General features: G+C 41.9%; 1 protein-coding gene across 1 annotated transcript in view; it reads right to left on the bottom strand.

Moving 5' to 3' along the window:
• The window catches only part of LOC126336425 (uncharacterized), a 72,059-nt gene extending 63,120 nt beyond the window's left edge, over positions 1-8,939 (bottom strand). Inside the window, exon 1 of the mRNA XM_050000119.1 lies at positions 8,814-8,939. The gene's annotated coding sequence lies outside the window, so the exon portion shown is untranslated. The remainder of the gene's footprint in view (positions 1-8,813) is intronic.
• Between the last annotated feature and the right edge of the window lie 15,631 nt (positions 8,940-24,570).

Below are 24,570 nucleotides of genomic sequence, written 5' to 3'. Positions count from 1 at the left end.
AATCCAGGTTCTGTTTACAGCATCATGATGGTCGCATCCGTGTTTGGTGGCATCGCGGTGAACGCACTTTGGAAGCATATATTCGTAATCACCATAGTGGCGTATCACCCGGAATGATGGTATGGGGTGTCATTGGTTACGCGTATCGGTCACCTCTTGTTCGCATTGACGGCACTTTGAACAGTGGACGTTACATTTCAGATGTGTTACGACCCGTGGCTCTACCCTTCATTCGATCCCTGCGAAACCATACATTTCAGCAGGATAATGCACTACCGCGTTTGCAGGTCCTGTACGGGCCGTTCTGGGTACAGAAAATGTTCGATTGCTGTCCTGGCCAGCACATTCTCCAGATATCTCACCAATTGAAAACATCTGGTCAATGGTGGTCGAGCAACTGGCTTGTCACAATACGCCAGTCACTACTATTGAGGAACTGTGGTATCTTGTTGAAGTTGCATAGGCAGCTGTACCTGTACACGCCACCCAAGCTCTGTTTGACTCAATGCCCTGGCGTATCAAGGCCGTTATTACGGCCAGAGGCGGTTGTTCTGGGTACTGATTTCTCAGGATCTATGCACCCAAATTGTGTGAAAATGTAATCACATGTCAGTTCTAGTACAATATATTTGTCCAATGAATACCCGTTTATCATCTGCATTTCTTCTCGGTGTAGCAATTTTAATGGCCAGTTGTGTAGTTTTGTTACCGGGCCTGGAGGATATGTAAAGGGCATGAGGAGCGTCAGACATTGAGTCATCACTGTAAAGGACTTGAAGATAAATTGCACTCGTGTAAGACAGCGTTATCAGTGGCTGGCTGACTCTGGAAGGTATCTCCTTGTAGGTCTCAATTTGGTCGGCTGGTCGAATCGTGCAATACCCAGATTTGTGGGGTATTCGGGAGTGACAGTAACCCGATGGACTGTACGGGGACGTGGAGGGCAGGCGTACTCATACTCAAGGTTCTGCTGGACCACACCTGGCCACCATAAGGCAGGGATATTGTACACCAAGCACATCGCAACCCTTCACATCTGCTGCTCCCATTAGAGAAAAAAATGTGCTCCCTACTGCAAACTAAGAGAGGTGTTCGATAAGTAATGCGTCACTATTTTTCTGAAAGGAGGTTGATTTTATTCAGAATTTCAATACACCATTCTTCTGGCTACAAGACCCTATTTTTCAACATGATCTCCGTCCAATGCGACGAATCCTCGCCACCTTACTGGAAGGGCCTGTATGCCCGCATGGTACAACTCTACCAGTCGAAGTAGGAGTCTGCATGTTGCTGCATCAATAATCTCTCCATCATCCACGCACTGCTTCCCCAGAGTACATCCAGGCAGATGGAAGTCAGAAGATGCGAGATCCGTGCTGTAGGGTGGACGAGGAAGAATGGTCCAATAAGCTTTATGAGCTCCTCTCAGGTGCGCAGGTCCGTTCATCACATCGAATGAAAGTGTTCTCATGTCCCAACATTGCATGCTCGTACGCCGGCGGTCGGACAGTTTTGAACGACCTTTTTTTGCGATGATGAAAGACGCCTCGCCAAATGAGTCACCGTGGTTCTGGTCACTACCAGGTCTCCATGACATTCTGGAAGCTCCTATGAGTATCTTCTCTGCATGGAACGGACCTCCGTTACATACTAGAAGACTCGATTCTGAAGGCTATGTATTGCGCTACCATCTGTCGGAACTTCATGAAACTCTTGGGGCTGAAGCGAGATTATTCCAAGATGTCTCACAACGAATTCCGCGTTGTTTTAACCCAAACTGGCCGAGAAAGAAATGTGTTGCATTAGTTGTAAAAAGCCCGTCGTATCTCATCCGGTACCATTGATCGCAGAGCAGTTGTAGCCATGTTGAAATGTTATTCGCCTTTACGCCTCTCAGTGTTAAGCATACATTTCCTTCCGATTCACATCCAAGTGAGATAGACAGCTCTTACTTTCAGGTGCACGTGTTATTTATTGATTTCGACTCGCTATCGCCCCCGTGAAGTGCGTATCGACCGGCTGGCGAAGTAATAACGCAGATAACAGCTACTGAAGAGTATTTTTATCGTAGATATCTACACGTCTGGCGATTAGCGAAGCTACTACTTGTGCCATCCATGGAGGCTCGCCTTTGATAACTGTTATAGTTTTCAGCGTCTTTTACATGTGTTTTTAATTTAGCTTATATCCGAAAGACTGCTCAAGCAGGTCTAAGAAGAGAGCTCTACGCTCCCGCACACTTTGAGCGACTAAGTTAGATATGAGGGAACATTTTCTCAATACAGTGTCCGTTATGATATATTTAGTTTCGGAGGTTCTGCCGTAATGATGTTTGAAACCTTGGAAGGACAGAAAGAAATTAAAGAATGGGGAATACTTGCGTGCTTCGCTTACAAGTAAAACAGTAAGATATTGAAACTTTCTGGCAGATTAAAACTGTGTGCCGGACCGAGACTCGAACTCGGGACCTTTGACTTTCGCTGGCAAGTGCCCTATCAGCTGAGCTACCCAAGGACGACTCACGCCCCATCCTCATAGCTTTACTTCTGCCAGTATCTCACCTTCCATACTTCACAGAAGCTCTCCTGCGAACCTCTCCGCAAGATTCTTTCTTCCAGGAGTGCTAGTTCTGCAAGGTTCGCAGGAGAGCTTCCGTGAAGTCTGGAAGGTAGGTGACGAGATACTGGCAGACATAAAGCTGTGAGTCGTGCTTGGGTAGCTCAGTTGGTCAGCGTGTTCGGTCAGAGGGTTAGCTGCCCTCTGTAATAAAAAAAACGGAGACAATGGATCAACAACGAAAGGAAACGGGTGTCTTGCGACATACGCCCCGAGCAGATACAACGAACGAAAACGAAGAAAAAAAACACATTTACATTTTTCCTCTGTAATAAAAAAAACTGAGTTAATGGATCAAAAACGAACTGAAACGGGTATCTTGCGACATCCGCTCCGAGCAGATGAAACAAACGACAACGAACAAAATGAGAGTTAAAAAATAAAAAGTTGGTAGAGCACTTGCCCGCGAAAGGCAAAGGTCCCGAATTCGAGTCTCGATCCGGCACACAGTTTTAATCTGCCAGAAAGTTTCATATCAGCACACATTCCACTGCAGAGTAAAAATCTCATTCTGCAGTAAGATATTTCTTACCATTTATTAACATGTTTCCAATTGTTTCATCAGAACATTAGAATTTATCAGTCAGTTTTAAATGTAGATGTCAAAAATTAGGCCTAACTAGTTATTTACACGTCCAAAAACTTTTATTTTTATTTTACGACATGTTCCGACTGTTTACACCTTCACGATCGTGTGGACTGAACAAATTGTGATACAAAGAGGAAATTGTTTTCTACACTATTTATGGGCAACCAGGTGGCTTTCTTGTAATCGCAAGTTGTTCATCCAAAAACGTGCAAAAATATATGTTCCGGTCGTTCAGTCCGCAGCTCGTGGTCATGCGGTAGCGTTCTCGCTTCCCACGCCCGGGTTACCGGGTTCGATTCCCGGCGGGGTCAGGGATTTTCTCTGCCTCGTGATGACTGGGTGTTGTGTGCTGTCCTTAGGTTAGTTAGGTTTAAGTAGTTCTAAGTTCTAGGGGACTGATGACCATAGATGTTAAGTCCCATAGTGCTCAGAGCCATATGAACTATTTTTTAAACCAGTCGTTCAGTCTATTCACTACCTGCAGTTGTTCAGTCTATTCACCTGTAAAGATAATATACAGATATTGTGATGTGCTAGCCGATGCCATATGTCAGTCTAATAACCGAAGCAAGAAGTCGTAGCTAATTCCGGCAGCGACTAGACGACAAAGTTCCTTGGTCACCCATAAGCTTCTGCATAAAATTTGCTTCCACTGAGTAGCATCAGTACAGCAAACTTGAGGTAGAGACGCAAATTTGATTTGACAGTAGTTTCATATTCTGCGGATCATTTACACGATAAATCTTAATGGTGTCTTGTGGGTGTTTTTGTTCTGTCGTTGCAACTACAAAAATGCGTGTTTTTTTTCACCACACGCGTTTCGCTTTATTGATGTTTTTGTAGTTGCAAGGACAGAACAAAAATACTCTCAAGAATTGTGAAGCTACTACGGAAAACATGGCCTCACAAATGAAGAGCTTAATGGTGTAATTTTACACTAACTTGTAAATATAATACAGCTTGGACATTTATAACTTCTACATCTACATCTACGTGATTACTCTGCTATTCACGATGAAGTACCTGGCAGAGGGTTCAATGAATCACCTTCAAGCTGTCCCTCTACCATTCCACTCTCGAACGGCGCACGGGAAAAACGAGCACTTAAATTTTTCTGTGCGAGCCCTGATTTCTCTCATTTTATCGTGATGATCATTTCTCCCTACGTAGGTGGGTGCCAACAGAATGTTTTCGCAATCGGAGGAAACAACTGGTGATTGAAATGTCGTGAGAAGATCCAGTTGCAACGGATAACGCCTTTGTTTTAATGATTGTCACTCCACTTCACGTATCATGTCTGTGGCACTGTCTCCTGTACTTCGCGATAATACAAAACGAGCTGCCTCTGTTTGTAATTTTTCGATGTCATCCGTCAGTCCCATCTGATGCGGATCCCAAATCCTACTGCAATACTCTAGAATAGGGCGGGAAAACTTGGTGTAAGCAGTCTCTTTAGTAGACCTGTTGCACCTTCTAAGTGTTCTGCCAATGAATCGCAGTCTTTGGTTGGCTCTGCCCACACCATTATCTATGTGATAGTTCCAATTTAGGGTATTTGTAATTGTACTCCCTAAGTAATTAGTTGAATTTACAGTCTTCAGATTTGTGTGACTTATCGCGTAATCGAAATTTAGCGGATTTCTTTTAGTACTCATTTGAATGACTTCACACTTTTCTTTATTCAGGGTCAATTGCCACTTTTCGCACCACACAGATATCTTATCTAAATCATTTTGCAATTCATTTTGGTTATATGATGACTTTACAAGACGGCAAATGACAGCATCATCTGCAAACAAACTAAGACGGCTGCTGAGATTGTCTCCTATGTCGTTAATATAGATCAGGAACAATAGAGGGCCTATAACACTTCTTTGGGGAACGCCATATATTATTTCTGGTTTACTCGATGACTTTCCGTCTGTTACTACGAACTATGACCTTTCTGACAGGGAATCACGAATCCAGTCGCACAACTGAGGCGATATTCCATAGGCACGCAGTTTGGTTAGAAGACGCTGGTGAAGAACTGTGTCGAAAGCCTTCTGGAAATCTAAAAATATGGGATCAGTTTGACATTCCCTGTCGATAGCACTCATTACTTCATGAGCATAAAGAGTTAGTCGTGTTTCACAAGAACGATATTTTCTGAATCCGTGCTGACTACATGTCATTAAATCGTTTTCTTCTAGGTACTTCATAATGTTCGTATACAGCATATGTTCCAAAACCCTACTGCAAATCGACGTTAGTGATATAGACCTGTAATTCAGCGGATTACTCCTACTTCCCTTTTTTGGGTATTGGTGTGACTTGAGAAATTTTCCAATCCCTAGGTACGAATCTTTTTGTGAGTGAGTGGTTGTATATAATTGCTAAACATGGAGCTGTGTTATCAGCATACTCTGAGAGGAACCTGATTGGTATACAATCAGGACAGGAGGCCTTGCTTTATTAAGTGATTTAAGCTGCTTTTGTACACCGAGGATATCTACTTCTGTGTTTCTCATCTTGGCAGTTGTTCTTGATTCGAATTGAGGAATATTTACTTCGTCTTCTTTGGTGAAGGAGTTTCAGAAAATGGTGTTTAACGACTCTGCTTTAGTGGCACTGTCACCAATGACTTCACCGTTGTTGTCGCGCAGTGAAGGTTCTGACTGCGTCTTTCCATTGGTGTGCTTTATGTATGACCAGAATCTCTTTGGGTTTTCTGCTAGATTTCGAGACAGAGTTTCGTTGTGGAAATAATTAAAAGCATCTCGCATTGAAGTACGCGCTACATTTCGAACTTCTGCAAAACTTTGCTTCTGCAACAGCGATCTGACCAGTTTTGTGTACCATGGGGAATCAGTACCATCACTTATTAATTTATGTGGTATATATCTCTCAATTGCTGTCGACACTATCTCTTCGAAATCGTTCCACAATTTTTCTACGCTTACATGATCAGATCGGAAGGAGTGCAGACTGTCCCTTCAATGGCGTTAAGAGCATTTTTATCAGCTTTTTTAAATAGATACATTTTGCGTTTGTTTTTTATGGTTGTAGGAGTTCCGTTATTCAGCCTAGCAGCTACAGCCTTATGGTCACTAATCCCTGTATTCGTCACGATACTCACTATTTGTCCAGGATTATTTGTTACTAAGAGGTCAAGTATGCTTTCGCAACCATTTACGCTTCGAGTGGGCTCATGAACTTATTGTTCAAAATAATTTTCTGAGGGAGCACTCAGTACAATTTCGGATGACGATTTATGCCTGCCGCCGGCTTTAATCGTACAATTTTCCCAGCATATCGAGGGTAGATTAAAGTCACCACCGACTATAATTTTTTATGTGTACAGATGTGAGTTAGTAATTCCTACCCACCACCTTTTACACATTATAATAATAGAAACTTTTCCACGGAATAGAAGAAGTTGTCAAGGAGAAACGTTTTCAGTTTGTTTTCAAATTGTACTTTGGTGCCTCTCATACATTTTACTTCACTGATCAAAAAGTTTTGTAGAAGCATTGAACACGCCTTGTAGTGACAGAAACAACTTTACTGTGGAGAAATGAATGTCATTTTTTCTTCTTGTGTTGTAATTATGTACATCGTCGTTCCCTTTGAACTCAAGTGGATAATTTCAAGGAACTTCATGAGGGAATTAATGTACTCTGAAGCAGTAATCAGCATGCTGTAACAGGACCTGACCTTGTTTTCTGTATGCATAAACGGTCTAGGGTGAGCAGAAATCTACGGCGTTTGGTGACGACGTAGTGTATGGGCAAGTGTCGTGTGGTCTTTGAGTGACTATAGAAGAATATAAGATGATTTAGATAGAATTTATGTTTGGTGTGACAGATGACAGCTTGCTCTAAAATGAATAGTAAAATCAATGCTGTAATATTCGAATACAGTACTAGATGTGTACTGCTTGACACTGCTTTACACTCGTAAATGCCTGCCGCTGTGAACGAGAGCTGTTCTAGGCGCTTTAGTCTGGAACCGTGCGACCGCTACGGTCACAGGTTCGAATCCTGCCTCGGGCATGGATGTGCCTGATGTCCTTAGGTTAGTTAGGTTTAATTAGTTCTAAGTTCTAGGAGACTGATGACCTCAGATGTTAAGTCCCATAGTGCTCAGAGCCATCTGAACCATTTTTATACTCGTAATGCTGTTTAACAGCAGATAAGACTGCGGGGTGCAGCTAGTAGTAAAATATAAATAAACCATTCGAGAAACGAGAAGCAGCTGTGTTAACACCTAGAGTTCAGATGGGAAGTAAGTATTAAACACAAAAGGGAATACTCTAAAATGTATCGAATATAAATAACAGGGGAAGTTAAATTGAACATAGTACTACAGAAAAGGAAAAAAGAGATAGGATATTTAAAACTGCGAGAGTAAATGCCGCTGCATCAAATCTGTTGAGATCTTGGGGAGAGCCTATTAAATATCTGAGCTTAACGTTACAAAGCGATATTAAATGGGACGAGCACATAACCTCCGTTGTACGAAAGGTGAATGGTCGACTTAGTATAATTGAGAGAATTCTAGGAGTGTATAGTTCATAAATAAAGGTGACCGCGTACAGAACGACCTGTTTTTGACTACTGCTCGAGTTTTTGGGATCACCACCAGGTCAAATTAAACGAGGACATCGATGTAATTCAGAAGCGAACTATTAAGTTTGTAACCTTAAGTTCGGTCAGTATGCGAGTATTAAGCTAATGCTCCATGAACCCAGATAGGAATCGCTTTAGGGAAGATTAAATAAAGATGGCATAAATGTGAAGAGCGCTAAGCAGAATAGGTACAGGATATTGTTAATACAGCATGATGCCTTTTTCCTCATATGAAAGTACGGCCCACGTCACTGAACGTTCTCCTTGTTGATAATATCTATGGAACACAATGACTGAATGTATAAATGAATGAAGACGTTCTTTTCGGGAATCGATATTGAGAAGTGAACCTTCACTTGCTACAGATTAAAAATGGCTCTGAGCACTATGGGACAACATCTGAGGTCATCAGTTCCCTGGAACTTAGAACTACTTGAACCTAACTAACCTAAGGACATCACACACATCCATGCCCGAGGCAGGATTCGAACCTGCGACTGTAGCGGTCACGCGCGGTTCCAGACTGAAGCGCCTAGAACAGCACGGTCACACCGGCCGGCTACAGATTACAGAAAGATCCTACTGTCACCAATATAAATTTGCTTAAGGGTCGAAAAGAGAAATTAGGACTCGTACGGATGCCTGTAGATGGTTGTTTTTCCCTCGCTCCATTTGCAACTGGAACAAGAAAGGGAATGGCTATAGATGGTACAAGTTACTGTGCGCCAAGCGCCGTATGGTGGCTTGCGAAGGGTGTACGAATGTGTAAATATAGATGCAAACGATGGAAAATACATTTATCCTGGATGCAATGATGTAAAATTTCCACGCGCTGTATCCAGTTGCCAAAGGTTGTAGGTTCCGACCAAAATCACGTGAAAACATTCCCTGACCAGCGTTGCAGAGCATTTACTGTCAGCTGTCAGACAATTGCAGATCGCTCGTAAGTGATTCAAAGTAACACGAGGTGCAGTGACCACTCAGCGCGCTCGACTTACCTAGTAGTTCAGTCGCAGCTGCCGGTACAGCACACCACGTCGCGGGTACTGCGCAGCCACCGGCCGGCACGCTCGGGAACGCCTCGTCAACACGCTATCTATCGGCAATACAGTCGCTGACGGCGCGCTCCTTATCTGCTGGCAGTCGCAGGCGAACGCGTCTCTACGAGGCGATACGTGTCTGCCGCCGTCTCCAGCGCTGGCCGGACCACGTCAGCACTCGCGTGGCGCTGCCGGTAACAACTGGCGCCCCAAATTACTGCGTCCTACTCCTAGTTTGGATTACCCCCTCTGTCTATGAAGTTTTCGAGGTAGGAGGAACAAAATACAGGGTACGAAATGCTATCTACAACTTATACAGAAACACAGGTAGTTACGAGAGTCGAAAGACATTAAAAGGAACATTAACTGAGAAGGGAGTAAAAAAAGGATTGTGTAGCCTATCTCCTATGTAATTCGGTCTGTACATTCAGCAAGCAGTAAAGGAAATCAAAGAGGGATTTGAAAAGGGAATTAAAATTCAGCGAGAAGAATTGAAAAACTTTGAGCTTTGCCAACGAATTTTGTAATTCTTCCATAGATGACTAATGACATTTTTGAGCAGTGGAACGAAATACGTAATGTCTTGAAAAACTGCCATAAAAACAGTAACACAACGATGATGGAAAGTGATCCAGTTAGGCTATGCTTGGGGATTAAATTTGGAAATTTATACAGTCAAACCGCATTTATACGTTTCCCATCTCTGTAAGATTTTCGCCCCTGTACGTTATACACTGAAGAGTCAAAGAATCTGGTACATCTGCCTAATATCGTTTAGGGCCTCCTTGAGCACATAGTAGCGCTGCAACATGACGTGGCATCGACTCTACTAATGTCTGAAGTAGTGCTGGATGAAACGGACGCCATGAATCCTGCAGGGCTGTCCATAAATTCGTAAGAGTACGAGGGGGTGGAGACATCTTCTGAACAGCACGTTGCAGAGGCATACCAGATAAGCTCAATTATGTTCATATCGGGAGTTTGATGGGCAGTGGAAGTTCAAAAATGGTTCAAATGGCTCTGAGCACTATGGGACTTAACATCTATGGTCATCAGTCCCCTAGAACTTAGAACTACTTAAACCTAACTAACCTAAGGACAGCACACAACACCCAGTCATCACGAGGTAGAGAAAATCCCTGACCCCGCCGGGAATCGAACGCGGGAACACCGGCGTGGGAAGCGAGAACGCTACCGCACGATCACGAGCTGCGGACGCCAGTGGAAGTGATTAAACTCAGAAAAGTGGTCCTGGAGCCACACTCTAGTAATTCAGCACATATGGGGTGTCGCTCTGTCCTGCTGGAATTGCCCAAGTCCGTCGAAATGCACAATGGGCATGAATAGATACAGGTGATCAGACAGGATGCATCTATATCTACATGGATACTCTGCAAATCACATTCAAATGCCTGGCAGAGAGTTCATCGAACCACCTTCACAATTCTCTATTATTCCAATCTATTATAGCGCGCGGAAAGAATGAACACCTATATCTTTCCGTACGAGCTCTGGTTTCCTTTATTTTATCGTGGTGAAGGTTCCTCCCTATGTAGGTCGGTGTCAACAGAATATTTTCGCATTCGGAGGAGAAAGTTGATGATTGGAATTTCGAGAGGAGATTCCGTCGCAACGAAAAACGCATTTCTTTTGTTGATTCCCAGCCCAAATCCTGTATCATTTCTGTGACACTCTCTCCCGTATTTCGCTATAATACAAAACGTGCTGCCTTTCTTTGAACATTTTCGATGTACTCCGTCAGTCCTATCTGGTAAGGATCGCACATCGCGCAGCAGTATTCTAAAGGAGGACGGACAAGCATAGTGTAGGCAGTCTCCTTAGTAGGTGTCACGTGTCACCTGTCAGAGTCGTATCTGGACATGTCAGGGGTCCCATATCACACCAACTACACACGCACTTCGCCATTACAGAGCCTCCATCAGCTCGAATAGTTCACTGCAGACACGCGGGACCCATGGATTCATGATGTTGTCTCCATAATCGCACACGTCCATCCGCTCGATACAATTTGAAACGAGACTCGTCCGACCAGGCAACATGTTTCCCGTCATCAACAGCCTAATGTCGGTACTGACGGGCCCAGGCGAGGCGGAAAGCAACGTGTCGTGCAATTATCAAGGGTACACGAGTGGGCCTTCGGCTCCGAAAACCCATATCGATGATGTTTCGTTGAATGGTTTACACGCTGACACTTGTTGATGGCCTAGCATTGAAATGTGCAGCAATCTGCGGAAGGGTTGCACTTCTGTCACGTTGAACGATTCTCTTCAGTCCTTGTTGGTCCCGTTCTTGCAGGATCTTTTTCCGGCCTCAGCACTGTCGGGATTTGTTTTACCAGATTCTTGATATTCACACTACACTCGTGAAATAGTCGTACGATAAAATCCCCGCTTCATCGCTACTTCGGAGGTATCGTGTCCCATCGCTCGTGCGCCGACTATAACACCACGTTCAAACTCGCCTAACTTTTGATAACATGTCATTGTAGCAGCAGAAACCAATCTAACAACTGCACCAGACACTTTTTGTCTTATATAGGCGTTGCCGACCGCAGCGCCGTATTCTGCCTGTTTACATATCTTTGTATTTCAATACGCATGCCTATACCAGTTTCTTTGGTGCTTCAGTGTATATTGTGCACTTTTTCGATTTTGCATGTAAAGTTAACGTTTCGTGGTAGTTCATGATATTGTGGCTGTTGATTTCAGATAATGGAAGGGGGATGCAGCCCGCCGTCCGACATTAATAATCCATAGCAGTGGTATATAGCTGCAGTTGACGGAAGTGTGAACACCTGCAGATCACAATGAGTTAAACTAGGACTGTTTTGCAAGGGGTGGACTTAGTTAACTTTTTAGGGTAGTTTCCAATTTTAGTGCATGCGAAAAAGACGAGTTCCTCACAAAACAAAATGTGTTTTATGAAGATGGTATCTGTTCTTTCGGACATGTCCGAAAGAACAGATACCATCTTCATATAGTTAAGGCTAGCCGGCCATTGAACTTCTTTTTCTGTGCGTATGCACACGTATTGCCCGAACTCTTACGGGAACCGGTAACTTTGTCTGCCGCGAGTAATGAGTGTAATGGGCAGGAGGACTACGAATGTAATGTGTGGACATTAAGTTGGGAATGTGGGTCTCACGGGGAGCGTGCAAGGGATAAGTCCCTGCAGTCGCACTATCATCTGTGCCGTCGGTGGCTCAGATGGATGCCGGCACGGTAGCTCAGCGTGTTCGGTCAGAGGATTAGCTGCCCTCTGTAATAAAAAACTGAGTGAAAGGATCAATAGTGAACTAGAACGGGCGTCATGGAACGTCCGTCAAAAAAAAAAATGCAACGAACAATATCGGACACAATGAGATTTTTAAAAAAATGGATAAAGCGTCTGCCATGTAACCAGGAGATCCTGGGTTCGAGTCCCGGTCGAGGCACTCATTTTCTACTGACTCCGTTGATGTATATCAACGCCTGTCGGCAGAGTAGGGTCTTGATTTAATTATCATTTCAAAATGTGTTTTTCAGTTTTGGAGAAAATAAACGTGATTGAAGTAGGGCAAAGAAGGCCTAATGCACTTAAAGTAAGCATCACAAAACCCATATTGTAGCTTAATTACCATACTGTCCAGTGAAAGGCACATAAGATCCAGTGCTTCGAAAGCCGGGCCAAGGAGTGAGAAACGCACGCTTATTCAGGGCTGAAAGGTTACGGACATAGAAAAATGCATACAAACTTGGTGATGCAGCAGCGTGAAGCTAATGTGCCCATTTCAGGCACAATACTGGAAAAAAAGGTTTTAAAATTCGCAAAAATGTTAAATTAAAACTTTCATGCTTTTTCTAGAAAGTTACACAGCTTCAAATTACTGTGTGACATTAGAGTTAGTGGGAAAGCTAACAGTGTTGATAACGTCCGCGTAGAAAGTTGGAAACAGCGTGATGTTCCAAGTCTATCAGCAGTCCGAAAGGTATTTACAACACAGACGTAAAAGAAGTTTTTTAACTTATTGCCTGGCAAAACGTTGACATTTAGATTGGAATTTAAATGTAATTGATTTTAAATGATAATTAATTGAAACCCTCAGCTGCCGACAGGTGTTGTTGACATACCTTGATGGAGACTGCTGAAAATGTGTGCCCCGTCCGGGACTCGAACCCGAGATCTCCTGCTTACAGGGCAGAAGCTCTGTCCATTTTTTTCTTCTTATAATTTTTTTTTTCATTTTGTTCGTTGTTGATCGTTGTGTTTGGTCGTTGCGGACGTCACATGACATCCGTTCAAGTTCGTTTGTTGGTCCTTCCACTCAGTTTTTTTAATTACAGAGACCAACCGGCTCTCTGACCGAACACGCTGAGATACCGTGCCGGCGACATATGAGTGACCGAGGACACAGATGAATAACGCGACTGCAGGGACTTATCCCTTGCACGCCCCCCATGAGACCCACATACCCAACTGTCCACAATCTACATATGAAATGTTACTAATACATACTTTGCCCATCCACTCGTTACTTTCGCTCACTTAAGCTGACGTTTCCTGTAAGAATTCGGGCAACCTGTGCGTACTCGCACAGACGAAGGTCAATGGCCGGGTAGCCACTTAATTATATGTAAAGATAGTAACTGTTCTTGAAAGAACGGATACCATCGATGACCGTGCAGCTTCTCTATAATGAATGATAATTAACTGAAACCCTCAGCTGCCGACAGATGCTCTATCCATCTGAGCCACCGAGGACACAGATGAATAGCGTGACTGCAGGGACTTATCCCTTGCACGCTCCCCCTGAGAAGCTGCACGGTAATCAATGGCAATGGTATCTGTTCTTTCGAGAACAGTTACTATCTTCATATGTAATTGATTTTGTTGACTGTGATGCAGATAGTCTCATATGTAGCGTGTAAAATTATGATGACATAATTTTAAAAAGTTGTGCCACTATTAACTGAAAAAAAAACATTGTTTTGAGGAATCCGAAGATTCGTATGGTGAATCTGCAGACCCCCCTCAGTTTGTCAAAGGCACTACACTGGAGGCAATACAACGTTACATAACTTAGAGAAACATCTGACAAGATGTGCACGGTAATTACATATAAACACATGATCTACGAATGTAGTGTTGCTTCCAAAACAAATCCCGCAACTGATTCATTCTTCAGGTATAAATAACTTCAATTCTCAATTAATTAGACATAAACTTATTTGAACCACTGTACAGTCGTTTGCATGCATTTAAAGCTAATGCAAAAATATAGAGAACTTTCATTTTAACATTAATCTCACTTGTACAGTTATTTTATCATTCCCCTTCAAAAACGCATAAAGAAGGTTCTGCTGTATTGCTAAATGGCTATCTTGGTTCGTGCTTCATGTTTTATGGTTCAAGTTTCCAGTCACAGGTGGCTTATCTAACAGCTTCTAAGATCAATAAAAATATAAGTTCCCATATTTTGTGTAATTATTTACCGAACTTGAAAATTTTAATCTACTCGTTAAAACTTTAATAGAATTAGACAAGTATTACAGTTAGAAACTGTGCGTATGTCTCGAGGCAACATAACTTACCGTCCGTAAACGCCCAGATTATATGAAGGGCCTATTTCAATAGTGGTACAAGTCCATTTCCTCCACTTTTCTGCCTATAATGCTTCTGAAATTAAAGATCCAAACAAACATAAAGGTTCATCTCTAGCAAGAAGCCATATGCTGGAATATTTATTGTATCTCAACTGCAGATTTTTCAGAGCTCATTTAACTTTAGGACTCTGTATCTCAAAATGAACAAAAATGGACTTGTACCGCTATTCAAATAAGCCCTCCATATTCTTCCAGTACTTGAGACAACAAACTTTAAACACAGTTTCAAACCTTCAAGAAACTTTTTCTCGCCGAAACAGCACACAAAATGGTGGAAGGACAAACTTTAGGTATCGCTTGCTACAGTTTCGTTGTTGTTGCAGTAAAACTTCCGAATAAGGCATGACGTTTTAATTTATTACTTCTTTTCCACTTACCCTATTCGCAACGTATTTTGCTGACGATACGCACGTATATCACTGAATGTACCTGCAAAATTATATCATTGTAGGACTGTTAGTTCAGAAGATATGACGTCGTAAACACTGAGTAGCCAGAAAAATTAGCTTTCGCTTCAAACGAAGCGTAAACCACCGAGCTGTACTTACCCAGTGTTCGATAATGAGAGCACTTGCCGACTTTCAACAAACTTTAGATATGATTTCAAAACTGTCCTAAGCTGTTTCTGGGTTACATGCTTTAAGCCATCACACTAACTCATTTGTAGGGTAATCAGAAGTTTGAAGCTGTTTCATATATGGCAGCTCGATACTTTCAAGAATCGGGGTTTTACTGGTGTTTCAAAAAAAATTGTGGATGAGATCTGCTATTTGGATAGCAAAATAATTGATGATGCTGAAATAATAGCGCGCCAAATGAGTATTCGGACTGGTAGACGACAAGTTCAGATACACGCTTAATTTATAGCATATTGTAAAGTTTGTGCTGAGTCAATTCAGCTGGTTTATATCTTGTTGTAATCTCGTTGCACGTTTTATATCCAGTATCATCAATTATCTTCCACATAGTTTGATCCTTCTCAGACTCTGCTACTACTTTCAGCTGCAACTTATGTACACCTGCAGAAAAAAAATCTTTAATAATCATTCAGTTCATCGAACACAGAAGATGGAGATATTACGCCTGTCATGGTAGCGGATGTATTGTCGGATACGTAAACAGGTTTTTGGTTTTTCATTTTACTGTCAATATTTGAGTCAATGTCCTCAGTTTGTCATCAACTGTTTCATAGGCTACAATGGAGACAGCGTAATAAGATCCCTGACAGCTCGCAGCATTGTCGCCACCTTTCAACAGTGAAGCGCTAACGCCTACACGCGAAAGCAGTAGCTGTCTACAAAGCTGAGACAACAATGAGGCGTTTGCCACAGAGGTTAACAAAATGGCGTTACGACATTGGTTGAGGTAGGCCTGTGAAACCGCCGCGCCCATCCGACTGCAACTGTCAAGGATCAACCTAACGCCAACTCAATCAATAGGCATATTGCCTGAACATAGCGACTGCCTTGGCATAAAATTCTTTTAGCGGTTTTTTTCCAGCCTCAGGTTACACAAATGGTATTATAACCATTTTCGATAATTATGAAGTCGCCAGGAGGTAATCCGTCGAAAAACAAATAAAAAAGGGGTACAGTAAAGTACTAAGAAACTAAACTACCAGCCCCTTTACACTGCAACACAGACCTGAACGTTACATTGGAACTCGCCAAATAACGAAGGAACAGGTCGGGAGAAGGTATGTATAAGATAAAACGTAGCTTCTGCACGAAATTTCAGAGGGATCGATGTTAGTTGTTAAGTGAACCTAACAAATTCTGTAACAGAGCTTTTTTGCCGCATTTTCTTATCAGTTACTGTGTCTACTGTGAACTTCTCTGTGTTGCGCTACCTTTCACTGCTGGTTCACTTAATAGAAGTTTCATACAGCCCGTTTGACGTCATAGGCGTCCTGGAAGAGCCTGCGGTGGGGGAGGGGTAAAAGTGAGAGCACTTGCCCCCCTCCCCCCTGGAATCTGGAGTATAGTGTTTTTATTCAAATATTGATAAAAACCATCAGTTTTCTGGGATATGATGAGTTTTTAGTGTCACCTATAAGATGCATACTCGCAGTTGCAGATATGGATAACCTTCAGCTGTATAATGGATTGATGACAATTAAAATTTGTGCCAGAGCAGGAGTCGAACCTGGATTTCCCACTTATAGTGACTGGTCACCTTACAATCTGGCGATCCAAACATGACTCAGTGACAGACCCGAGTCCGCAGCTCGTGTTCGTGCGGTAGCGTTCTCGTTTCCCGCGCCCGGTTTCGATTCCCGGCGGGGTCAGGGATTTTCTCTGCCTCGTGATGACTGGGTGTTGTGTGCTGTCCTTAGGTTAGTTAGGTTTAAGTAGTTCTAAGTTCTAGGGGACTGATGACCACAGATGTTAAGTCCTATAGTGCTCAGAGCCATTTGGCAGACCCGAACTTCCATATGTCGTCAACCATCTGTCTGCAACTTTATTCGTACATCCATTATGTATATTCCCGTACAGGGGAGAAATTTTATTTGAAAGTTTCTTTCCCGGAGTCGGCAGAAAAATAAGATGCTGCATTTCCTGTGTTATTCCGTATTACGATGCAAAGTAAGAAGCAGTAAAGGGTACTGGAGTCAGTCACTAATGATGTTTATTGCATATCTAGATTTTGGTCACCGTGTGGCCATCTTCAGTGCAGTAAATGTAAATTAAAACATTAAACCACTTGTATGCACATAGTCCAATAGGGTACAGTATTTGACTGTTTTCTGAAAACCGTCGTAAATGATTCATTATGTCATTTTATGTACGTAACATGCTTTTTTCCCCTCTTGAATTTCAATGTTCTTTTATAAAAACGGAAATGAAATTCAAATAATTTGACAGCCTGCTAAAACGCTCCATTCGAGTTATGTGATGCCTGTGACTTCACAGGCTAGCTCGCTGCTCCTGTCATAATGTTAATGAACAGTGACGTATTGCTTTGAAATTTAAGTTTCGGAAAACGGGTTGTAAATGGTGTGTAGTACCATAGTGTACAAATACCTCTATAAAAACATCTGAAAAGTTCTTTTTGAGTGTCCCAAAGAATGAGAAAATGCGTAAAATGTAGTTGCGCTGTACTGGCAAATTGTCACCATATGATGCACGAGTTCCCTAAATTAAATAAAAATGTTTTTCAGTGTGAAATTAATGTTAATTTACATCCGATATATGCTTTCCTACTGTTACAAGGGACGACAGCGTCTTTCAACGAAATAAAACTCTCAATGAAAATTGTTGTATTAAGGCTATTTACATTATGTATGCGGTAGTTCAGTCGTTAGAGCGACACTGTCGAATTTTGTAAGATAATGTCCATAGATCGCTGGTTCCAATCTAACCAGAAATAATATTTATTTGTGAAACGACTCGACAGTCCTCTCATATGAAAACCAAATAATAATTACAAAACTTCACCACACCGATCATAAACAGAATATTATTGTGTTTTCCTTGCTGTTTACATGCGCTTGCATTTGCAATCGCTCTTCACACACGTCAAGTTCAAAAAGATATTTTTTAGTTAATGTAACCACGCACCTTTTACTTTATTAGGAACAATGTTTTTATTTATATTTGTGCTGTCCAGCTAGTATCCTTAGTGTTTAAACTTTTTAAGTTTTATCAGCTAACATAAAGATGAAGTAAGTCTGTTTCAGACACTCGTTAGTTTACACTCACAAATACCACAGCCCTTACTTTTGTTAGCTGCATGTTGCACATGTTATATATCTCTCCGTATAGAGAACCCCATCGTCCTAATCGTCGATGTACTGTGGGCATATAGTGATATCTTCACAAATAGGAAGTCTTTCCAAAAAACTGAATTACGTTTCACAAAGTAAAAGCATTTATTCTCTGTAGTCCGTTTTCAGACTAAGATTAATGTGAAACCACATATAACGCTTTCCACCATCGAAACAACTTCTACAATCAGTTCTTGCTAACGCTATTTTCGTATTTCGGGTACAACTTTTAAAATATGTGTTCCAGGATTCGAAAATGTGACCTCTGTGTCCTCTGTCAAATATGCTATCAATTGCGCCACCGAGCGCCTGCTGAGCCTGATATCTGAGTGTCTTTTATACAGGAAATTAGCACAAAGACTTCTCAAGAATAATAATATTGTACTTTGAGTCGTAGCTCATGACAGATAGTCGACAATCTAGTTATAATATACGCACCCATTTGCAAAAGTTCTACAATTCCTTAGTCTTGAGCGAGTTTAATGATGTTGCTTGGAGCAGAGAGAACAATGTCCGTCGTTGCTCATATCGTCGCTCTAAATGGTCGGAGTATTGACGTAACAAATTTCGCAAGGTTTCACTATCAGCGTTCACTTAATCCCTTTCTGTTGTTACTTAAAAGTTGTAATTGCGTTTCCATCATTAAACAGCTAAACTGTTTTGTGATAAAGTACGTAAAAACCTCGTCATTTCGGCTAACAATCCCTGTAACACACGTTTAGCTTCGTCTTACTCCTAGTCTGTGAAGTCACCACAGCTTCAGCCAGTAACAGAGCGTTTTCGATCACGTGACGAAATCTTAATGTTTAACGATTTTTCAGCTTTAATCACATAAAAATAACAGATAGTTTGTTAGAATGTTGAACATAAATGCTATTTCAGTGTTATAATCAATCAGAATAACAACAATTCGAACCATAATTTTAATATAGTAAAATAGCATGTTGAACTATTCATGTCAGAGGTTGAGTTCATACTGTTGTCGCTGTTTACAGTTGTAAATACAGCTGTAAAATAGCGGCCTCAGTGTGAAGTCAACCTTTGACATGAATAGATCAGCTGCGGGTATGTGCATATACAAATGGTTTTAATATTTTGGTGACGGAATAATCCGTCACCACGCGCACTAAAAGTTGAAGTTCCCGCGATTGCTCGCCACGTCCGGAGAGCGTGCAACCAGTCGCGACACTCACTGCTGGGAAAGTTGTTACCATTTGACAGTTCAAGTGACACTAGCGCCCCTAGCGGCCAAAAGCTCGCCTTCCTCTGACGGCGGATGCGACGTAAAAATAATGTTTGTTTTTTAATTCGTTTTGTACGTAATTTACAAAATAGTCACAAGTGTTACGAGAACAGCGAGAGACATAAATGATCGTGGAAATACAAGTAAACAGAACACGAACTATTGAATGAAGTGACATAAGCTGCAACACAGTCTTGAAGAAATAATTAAGCGGCGCCGGCCGGAGTGGCCGTGCGGTTCTAGGCGCTACAGTCTGGAACCGAGCGACCGCTACGGTCGTAGGTTCGAATCCTGCCTCGGGCATGTCCTTAGGTTAGTTAGGTTTAATTAGTTCTAAGTTCTAGGCGACTGATAACGTCAACAGTTAAGTCGCATAGTGCTCAGAGCCAATTAAGCAGCATACAGTCGCTCTTATTCCACTGAAAGTAAGAGAATACACACTGTATATCCCACATATCAAGTATATAGGTGCTCCTTCTTGTGTAAAAATGAAGCGACACATTACTTTTTATTACGTTCTGTTTTGCAGGAAGCCTGCGTCCAAAAATACAATTTCCATCTTATTCTTTGTGGTATCAGGCTATCTCAATAAAAAGAATGACTGTTTTAAAACTTTATTATATCCCATTGATACATTTAACGAAAATAAAATTAAATGAATGCGTCAGTCCTAACACTTTAGCAACCCAAATGAGCCAGCTTCATCACTTTTTTATTTCTTCTCTTGCTCCTACAGACCAAGCCTTGATTCTTGAAGTTAATAATGTAAAAGGCATTTGTAATGCAGTTCCTTAAGGATACAGGCCCTTTAACACTATATCCATTAAATATGTCAAAAATACCGTTTACCTTTTAGCAAAAATCTGCAGTAGCGTTAGCAGATGATGATATGGTGCCACAAGTAACAAGTGTCTCAATGCCTGCTGCTACTGTATGACTCAAAAGACGAACTGCAGTGCTTACCTTCATTTTTGAAAATGCTGGCAATTGGACAGCTCTTTTAGCGAGCTTGGGGGCCAGCTTGTACTTCCTTTCACAATCACTTGAGTACAACTGACAAATGTCCTTCTATGAAGCAGTGCCAATCCATCCTTCATCTGTTGGGTGGATAATGTTACACCTGAATAAATTATTACGTATGCTTTTTACCAAGTGTGAGGTGTCATAAAAAAGTAGATCTTACTCCCTTCGTGTACTAAGCATGGATTAACTGGTCTGATACCCAGTCTGTGCCTCCACTCCCCACAATTCGAGCCTTGGTCGGTCACACATGTTTTTACAACCAAACCAATCTCTGTGAGTTTTTTGACAACTTCAAAAAATATGCGCGTCAGCTGAGTGGCTCCTACTGATCCTTTGGAGAAATAATACACCAATGGCTGTATAAAATTTGAGAAGATGCCGTTAATCATTATAACTAATGCAGTATTGGCAACCACAGACGTACGTAAGAAACCCGTGTCTTCAAATCCAATTACACGATTCCTAGAGCTGTCATATATCAAATTTTTCATTAGTGACATCTCATCCATAGACAAATTAACAATTATATCAGTTTCTGGTAACGGCTGCACTTTCTGTTTTAAAAGATGAAATATGTTATTATTTATCCCACAATTTAATTGTATATCTTCCTCACACCTTTGTAAGGTACGTACTGATGAAAGGCTAAAACAGTGTGATAAAAATCTGTATGCCTGAGTACTATAATACAACAAATTAAGTGCAAATAATTTAGTTTCATCTTTCCATCTCGCACCACGTTTTCCATTCAATGGTATACTGCTTTGGCTTATCAACAAATCGAGAGCATCTTTTTACAAGTACATGGAACCCATACTTTTTAAAATAAGCCTTGTCCTTTTGTACTTGTGTCCTGTGATGTTGTGGTTGCAGTTTATTCTTACGATGGGCACTTTCCTTGTCACGTAGTAATTTTGTACGAAGTTTAATGATTCGCACGTTTTTACATTTCACACGATTTTCCAACACGCGAATGATCTCACGTAATCTAAGCATTTCATCTTCAAAAGCTTATGTATGTCTCTCGTGTACGAACACTTGTTGTAGCTGCTTCTTCTGTGTCAGGAGACAGTTTCATTGTTTTTGCAGTAACACTTTCACGTTTGTATGGTAACTTTCTCTTCATCGTCACTAGTTGTGGCTTATTCGGCACTTCAGATAACGTAGGAACTGCATTCCACACCAATGCCTTCTTTTCCGCGCTCATGAACTGGTTTGACTCGAAATGTAACGCATAAAACTTCAGGTTATTGTGCAAATAAAGGACATCTTTTTGCAGCATGTCCTGTCTTCTACTATTTATTAACCATTTCTTGCCCCTAAAAAAGAAAAAAAATTCAGTAATTCAATACAGTTTAGAAAGAAATCGTAAATAAAGAGGGCTCTAATGTGATGTTTCATACCTCTCAGGGTCCTTAGGAAAACTGAAGAATGACAAATGTGGTGTCTTCTTCGTATTATTACTGCAATTGATTGCTCTGCATACGCTGCCTTTCGTAAAAAAAAAAAAAAAAAAACCATGTTAAAAATGAATATAAACGATAATGTTTACATTTAATGAATACCGTATGCAGCAGCGTAGCTTCTCCACCGCTTGGGGCGCTGTTGTCGCGGTGTATAACAAAAATCAGCGAGAGTGTCGCGACTGTATATATTAGACTGTGGTGCAACTGTAAACTGACACCTGAGCCGCCGAAATGCTGGTGGCGCTACCTGGAGCGGCGTCGGTGTGTGGTCAGCGACTTGAAGTAGACGGAGGTCGAGAGAAGAAAGCCTGGCGAAGCAGTGACAAGTTGTCTTCGGCGGCGCTGGGAGCCGTCTGAATTTCTCTCTGAGGTCAGTACCGTTCTAAGAAGAAGCCTTAAGATTGCTCTTGCTGTCGGCTACGACTAGCTGATGAAGATTTGTGGCGTATGGGGGGTCAGGCAGTGACTGTCGAGTTAAAACCGATGTGTCTCTCAGCCCACCATCAGCCGTTTGGGTAAGTGGGCCAATATGAGCTGCGAGTAGTTGTGTTTCAAGATTATCTATACTTCGTTTGCGTGTTCCTTGGTATTAACTGTAACTGGATCTGAACGCAGAATGGTGTCTGTGCTGGGAATGAACATTTGGGCTGGTTCATAGTAGCTGAAGTTACACTATCAATATTAATAAACAACTGGTACCGTCAGCAGCTCGCGGTCGCCCTCTCGCTTCCCGAGCCCGGAGTCCCGAGTTCGATTCCCGGCGGGGTCAGGCATTTTCACCTTCCTCGAGATGACTTGGTGTTTCTGTTGTCCTCATCATTTCATCATAATTCATGCACGTGGCGAGACTGGACTGAGCAAAGGTTGGGAATTTGTACGGGCGCTGATAACCGCGCACATGAACGCCCCACAATCCAAACATCGTCATGAAACCTGGTACCTTGAATTAACTAGTTGTGACTGAAGCTGGAGTTTGACTAGCAGTTGTGTTTTGAAAAACTGATATTTGCTTTGGTAACTAAATTTTTACGTCAACAATTTTGAGTACGGTAGGCAGCTTCAATGCCAGTTTGAGGTTAACTGAAGCTGAAGGTTCACCAGCATCGTGTTTTGAATCTGCTAATGGTCTTGTCTCTAAGTAATAGAACATTTACATAAGAATTTTGAGTGGGCACCTTTTGTTCCGGTTTGATATTAACTGAAGCTGGAACTTGACCAACGTTATGCTTTGAATTAAATCTGCTACTGTTCTTGTTTTTAAAAGATGCTGTAGCTCGGCCAGCCGTTGTTTTAGACTGAGTTGCATTTGTGTTTTGAAATTTTGTTGTTAATAATGTCGCTACTGTTTAAACAGTGGGGTAGTTATATTGTGTGTACTTGTGAGTGGGACTGGGCCTCACCTTCTGACATGAATAGTCCAGTAGAGACTATGAATACTGTGCTTGTACGAGTGCCTATAATGTTTTTGTGGTTGTACAGCCCGTCACCACGGGCACGGAAAGTTGGAATTCCGCTGCTGCTCACCTTGTATAAGGATGGCCTTTTGGAAAATAAAGATGGTTTTGAATATGTGTGAGCATCTCTCAACCCACTATGACTGCTCTCCAAAGAACAGTTCGGCTACAGTTTTAACTTACATTTATTGCGCTGAAGATGGCCACCCAGTGACCGAAATCTAGGTGTGCAATAAATATCATTGGCGGCTGATTGCTGTGCCCTTTACTACATGAAATTAATACAGTCGCTGGGCTCAGCTACTTCCCTATGGAATCAAACCTGATACAACTCATTTGTGTCGAAAATGGCATTTATAGAGCCTAGCTCGCCTGCTGGAACAATGCCTGCGGACGCCCATATTCGGTACTGCGATGCCTGAAACTAGTCTACATGTACGGATCGCTTCTGTTGGAGCCGTCATCTAAGTTGCTTCTAGCTTACGTCTGCCTTATCTGCACCAGTAGTTACGTAATCTTTACTTTTTTTACGTTCTTAAGAGTGGGGCATATATCGCACCGTCAGTTTTCTATTGTGAATATTTTTAATTTTACTCGCACTAAAACAATTTTTTAAGAAAATGAGGACCGCGAAGGATTTATCAAAACAGGACAGAAATCGATGTATGTACTGCACATGTACAGACAAATAAATGATTACAATTTCCGAAAAACTGGATGATTTATTCAAGCAAAGAGTTTTACAAATTAAGAAGGTCAGTAACGCTTTGCTTGTCCTCTCGCCCTTACGCAAACACTTATTCGGCATGGCACTGATTGACAGAGTTGTTGGATGTCCTCCTGAGGGATATCGTACTCAATTATGTCCAACTGGAGCGTTAGATCGTCAAATTATCGAGTTGACTGGGGAGCCCTGATCACAGCGCACCAAATGTTCTCAGTTGGGGAGAGATCTAGTGACATTTCCGACGAAGGTAGGGTTTGACAAGCACGAAGACAGGTATTAGAAAACCTCGCCTAATGCTGGCAGACGTTACTGTTACGGTGTAAAGCAAAGCGCCGGATCACCAGTCGGGAACGAATAGAGAAGAGATGGCTGT

Source organism: Schistocerca gregaria, chromosome 2, assembly GCF_023897955.1.
Source record: "Schistocerca gregaria isolate iqSchGreg1 chromosome 2, iqSchGreg1.2, whole genome shotgun sequence".
In the NCBI taxonomy this organism is placed as follows: Eukaryota; Metazoa; Arthropoda; class Insecta; order Orthoptera; family Acrididae; genus Schistocerca; species Schistocerca gregaria.
This window is presented reverse-complemented; position numbering and strand designations above follow the sequence as displayed.